We start from the raw sequence: 6,071 nt of genomic DNA on the forward strand, positions 1-6,071 counted from the left end.
TTCCCTCCACGGACTTATACAGACAAAAATGGGAAAAAGAATTAAACCAAGTAATTACGAAAGATACTTGGGAAGAAAGTTTGCAACAGATATATCAGTGTTCACTAAACGCCAGACATTCTCTAATACAATTTAAAGTAATACATAGGTTACACTACTCAAAAACAAAACTACATAAAATTTTCCAAAATATCTCACCTAAATGTGATAAATGTCAACATTTAGAAGCTACATTATCTCATATGTATGTAAACTGTATAAAAATTAAAAAATTCTGGGTAAATATTTTTAGCATAATATCCAAAGTAACCAGCACACAATTGGACCCAGATCCAAAATTAATTATACTCGGAATATTAGAATTAAATCAAACATTTAGAACAATACAAAGAAACTTTATGGATTACAGTTTAATAACAGGAAAAAAATTAATTCTAAAATTTTGGAAAGGCCCTACCGTCCCCACAATCAAAATGTGGATTGGTGAAATGACGGAGACCTTAAACGTGGAAAGAATCAGATTTTCCCTGTTGGATAAACAGGAACTATTTATTGGAACATGGTCTCCTTTTATTGATTACTTAAAGGGTCAGAATGGTTCAGCACAGGAGCCTGACTAGCACTCGGACGAAAGAATGGATGAAATGCTATACTTTGAAATGTACGAATATATCTCGAATGAAGTTGTTGTTAGTTTAATAAATTTCTCCACTCTTCCTTAACTAACTTTGTCCTTATCTTTATAATTTGTTTTTGTTTTTGTTTTTATTTTGTTTCTCTCTCTTTTCCTTCTCTACTTCATCTATTTCTTTAGCTCTATCTAGTTTAAAAAAAAGGGGGTAAAAGGTATTGGAGACAATATAATAATAATTGACAATAGTATCAATTTAAAAATGTATGACTGTAAAGATGTACCTATCTCCAATAAAAATTTATTTACAAAAAAAAAAAAAAAAAAGAACAATCCGTAAGCAGCAGTCGGACATCCTCGGGAAGTTTCTCGCGGAATGCCTGTTCAAACATCGGGCAATCCGTATGCTCACCGGCTAACATCATCATTTCGGCCATGAGGACGGAAGGCAGTTGGTCTCCAAGATCCGGTAGGTGCAGAAGTTTTGCCGCACCACCATGCTTATTCAACCCGAAGGTTCGTAGTAATACCTTCTTCATGGCCTCGTATTTGTCTTCCGCAGGTGAATTTACGATGAACCGCATCACGCGCTTGGTTGTGTCTGGCGATAGCGCGCTGACGAGGTAGAAGTACTTCGTGGACTCGTCCGACACCTTCTTTATATGGAATTGAGCCTCGGCGTGGATAAACCAAGCTTGCGGTGCGTACGTCCAAAATAACGGAAGATGAACGCCTGCCGCGCTTGACTCCGGTGTGCCCTGCTCAGCCATCGTCAACGAGGCGTCGGGTTCCTGCTCAGTCGGTGATCGTCCAGATCACGTCGGGGTCACCAATATGGCGAGTCCGAAACTTGTTGGTTGTAGACGAAGTTTATTGCAGCCGCAATACACGAATACAGAGTTAAACAACAAGGTACAGGACAACCAATACAAACTTACTGTCTTCCTTGAAGACTTCGCCGAACTGACTCAAACGGGCGCCAAACGCGCACCTGACATCGCTGGCCAATCAGCGATGTCGTTCCCTGGACCAATCCCCATGGTCGCGTTCCCACGTGACCTCGCTGGCCAATCCGAGGGTTCGACGACCTGGACCATTCTCTATGGTCGCTACACCCCAGTCATTCCTTCTTCTCCCCGCTCCCGTCCCGGCAGAAGGTACAGAAGCTTGAAAGCACGTACCACCGGACTCAGGAACAGCTTCTTCTCCTCTGTTATCAGGCTTCTGAACGGTCCTTCCATAAGCTAGGGTACTGTCCGATTCACCTCTGCCCTATTGCGGAAATTTGACTTTGTTTATGGAACTGATGCTCTACAATGCTGAGAACTATATTCTGCACTCTGTATCTCCCCCTTTGCTCTACCTATTGTACTTGAGTTTGGTTTGATTGTTTTTTTGTATGGTATTAGCAGAAATGATTGGCTAGCATGCAAAGCAAAGCTTGGTACATGTGACAATAATAAACCTAAACCTGCTATAAGAGCATTAAAAATACACTTGGACGGATGCACAGATCGTCAAGTCAAGTCAAGTCAATTTTATTTGTATAGCACATTTAAAAACAACCCACGTTGACCAAAGTGCTGCACATCTGATTAGGAAAAAAAAGAAACATACAGTGGCATATAGGAAAGCTTTAGTGGGATATGGGCAAACCCAGGCAAATGGGACTAGCGTAAATGAGGCATCTTGGTCGGCATGGACGAGTTGAGCTGAAGGGCCAGTTTTAGTATGTGTGATTCTCTAATTCCATGACTCTATGAGTCTATGGCTCTAAGTGGGGATGGGAAAGGATTGATGGAGTATGTACAGTCGCAGAGGTTGGAACAAACTGTGTGAGTGATCCTTTAAATCACACCCTGTGTGAGTGACCCTTTAAATCACACCGTGTGAGTGACCCTTTAAATCACACCGTGTGAGTGACCATTTAAATCACACACTGCACTGTCAACAGCATAGGAGGACCAGCTCCCCAGTCAGTAACTGGTCCCATTAGGAACCTGTTGGCCTATAGTCTCCTGGTCACCCCTCACTGAGTCTTGCCCTGGAGATGACATGTCCTGATGGAAAAGGCATGGTTTACTAAGGGAGATATATTTCCCGAGTACCAGGATTCAGAATGGAAACACATATTCTGCCTTATAACTAATTTACCCAGTAGAGATTTGATGGGCTGATTGGCCTCGGTCCTGTGCCCTAAACTGCTGGTGGTCCTATGGTTGGACTCCTCTGCTGGTCACTTCTCTTCCCCAACATCTGCACCACTATTGTCCTGAACATCTGTGTACAACAATCATAATTTATTAGCTAAGTATGTTTTGCAACATACGAGGAATTTGGTTTGCCAATCAGTCATACAAAAAAAGCAACAAGACACACAACTACATAAAAAAATTGACATAAACATCCACCACAGCAGCTCCTCCCAATTCCCCACTGTGATGGAAGGCAATAAAGTCGTATCTTCTTTCCTCCTTATTCTCCCGCGGACCTACCTGAGATGCAGTTTATATCAAAGAAGCAATTTCAAACTTGAATACAATAAGCCACTGAGTTCAACCTATCATTATGTGCTAATTTTAATATAAAACTGGTTGAAGCTGTTCAGCTAGTTGCCAGACTGCCTGTACTGCGCAGGTTTTGGGAGTTACCTGTTGGGAACAACCAAATAGGCTTCAAAGCAAAACATCAGCTGGTATGAGAATGGTGTCAATTACCCCCCTGGCCAATTAGAGAACGTGCAGAGACCTCGATCCCTCACGAACATCGGCCCGTACGGCGCCATCATGAGGTAAGATTCAGCTTCTGCCGTGAAGTGAGAATATAAAGTGTCCCTCCTCTTTGGGGGTCTTCACTGTGCTGGCTCAGGGTGGGATCCAGACCAGTGTAACAGGAGCAGGCAGTGCTGGTTCACATTGGCTCCTTTTTAGAGAGAAAAAACCTGGTTCTCTCTCCACAGACACTGCTTGGTCTGCTGAGAGTTTCCAGTATTTTCCATTTATACTTTCATAAACCTGAGCTCCTGCACATATTTGACAAGCCTTGTCAGGCCGTGGGTCTCAAAACACTCTGTTGGCATTCTGAGTTTGATCAGAGACTGAATTGACATTTGTAAAGGCTGATGTTGACTTAAAAGTTGGTTTTCAAGCTGTAACTCTTCACTCTCAGTTTGACATTGATGTACGGTATGAGTATTTATTTATTCTACATCAAACAAAACACAGCTGGTCAGGCAGTCTCTGCAGAGAGATTCAGCAATATGTCCCTTCACCAGAACTGGGAAAGTAAAATTAATTAATTTTATGTTGCAGAGGAAGCTGGTAAATGATGGATCGAGCAAAGGAATGATAGGGGGGGGGGGGGGGGGTGAGATGGATTAATGGATCAGTTAGATGGTATTAATGCTTCTTTGCAGTTGCATGTTGGAATTAGCAGGGCTATAACAGCAGATATGACAGGTCAGGCTGTACGAAGAGAGAGATACAGCTAAAATAAAACATGAACGACCAGCAGCAGAAATGGCCATTGGGCTCAGCAAGAGAGAGTTAGCTGATGTTGAATCCTGCAGGCTGCCACATGCTCAGTTGGAAGGAAGAGTGTTATTGCTCAAGGTGACATTGAGTGTACAGAAATTCAGAGAGAGGGCGAGCAGGATGGGAATGGCTGGCTAGAGAAAAGATGCAGGGATCAGGTAGTGCTGGCTCTTTGCAAAGCCAGTGCCCAATCTGCATTTGGAGCTCTGCTGTGCAAGTGACCACATGTCAACATTGATTGCAGGGCACGAGGCTGGCAGAGAATGGCTGCTTCAACTGGAGATATTGTTTGTCCCTCCACGCCCTACTCCCTCTGAAACAACAGTCACCAGGCCAGGCTCCTTTCCCAATACAAGGTCCAGTCTAGTCCCCTTTCTTCAACATCCTCAGTATTGATTGGAACTTCCTTGGTGCAAAAGGCTTAGAAAGTGCAGAATTTGTTCAGTGCATCGAAGGTCTCTTGAAACAGTAACGGATGGTCTGTGTCTGTATACGTCAGTAACACCCCATTACTGTTTCAAGAAACCATCTTGGATGCACCAAACAAATTCTGTATTTTCTAAGTCTTTTGCACGAAGAAAGTTCCAATCAACACTGAGGATGTTGAAGATACACACTGGGACAACCCAGTAGGGGGAGACGAGGGTCTGGAGGGGGGTGGAGGGGAGTGGGGAGGGAAGGGGAGTGCGGAGAAGGGAATGGGGTCTGGAGCGGAGGGGGGGGAGAGAGGGTGAGTGGGGAGAGGGTGGTAGGGGGAGTGGGGGAGGGGGAGTGGGGGGTAGGGGGCGTGGGGGGGAGGGGAGGTGGGGAGGGTCTGGAGCGGGGGGGAGGGGGCGTGGGGGGAGGGGGAGGTTGGGGAGGGGGAGGTGGGGGTGGGGAGGGTCTGGAGCAGAGGGGAGTGGGGGGAGGGGAGGGTCATGGGGGGAAAGGTGTAGTGGGGGAGGGGAGGTGGGGGGTCTGGAGCGGGGGGAGGGGGAATGGAGGGAGGGAATGGGAGATCTGGAGCGGGGGAGGGGGATAGTCTGGAGCAGGGGGGAGTGAGGGGAGGGGGGTGGGGAGGGTCTGAGTGAGGGGAGGGGGAGGTCTGGAGCGGGGGGAGGGGGGTCTGGAGCGGGGGGAGTGGGGGAGAGGGGGAGGTCTGGAACGGGGGGAGGGGGGTCTGGAGCGGGGGGGAGGAGAGTGGGGGTAGTCTGGAGCGGGGGGGTGAGGGGGAGGGGGTGGGGAGGGTCTGGAGCCGGGGGGGGGGAGTGGGGGTAGTCTGGAGCGGGGGGGGGGTGAGGGGGAGGGGGGTGGGAGGGTCTGGAGCCAGGGGGAGGAGAGTGGGGGAGTCTGGAGCCGGGGGGAGGGGAGTGGGGGGGGAGGGGAGGGGTCTGGAGTGGGGGGGAGGAGAGTGGTGGGTAGTCTGGAGCGGGGGGGGGGGGTGAGGGGGGAGGGGGAGGGTCTGGAGCGGGGGGAGGGGAGGGTCTGGAGCGGGGGGGAGGGGAGGGTCTGGAGCCAGGGGGAGGAGAGTGGGGGTAGTCTGGAGCGGGGGGGGGGGGGGGGGGTGAGGGGGAGGGGGAGGGGGAGGGGGGGGGAGGGACTGGAGCGGGGGGGGAGGGGGAGTGGGGGGAGGGGGAGGGGGGAGGGTCTGGAGGGGGGGCGGGGGAGGGGAGGGTCTGGAGCCAGGGGGAGGGTCTGGAGCGGGGGGGGGGGGGGGGGAGGGGGAGTGGGGGGAGGGGGAGGGGGGGAGGGTCTGGAGCGGGGGGGGGGGGAGGGGTGGGTCTGGAGCGGGGGGGGGGAGGGTCTGGAGCGGGGGGAGGGGGGGGTCTGGAGCGGGGGGGGAGGGGGAGGGGGGTGGGAGGGGGGGGGCGGGGGGGGGGGGGGTGAGGGGGAGGGGGGAGGGGGAGGGGGGAGGGACTGGAGCGGGG

The sequence above is a fragment of the Rhinoraja longicauda genome, chromosome 18 (genome assembly GCF_053455715.1).
Source record: "Rhinoraja longicauda isolate Sanriku21f chromosome 18, sRhiLon1.1, whole genome shotgun sequence".
Lineage (NCBI taxonomy): Eukaryota > Metazoa > Chordata > Chondrichthyes > Rajiformes > Arhynchobatidae > Rhinoraja > Rhinoraja longicauda.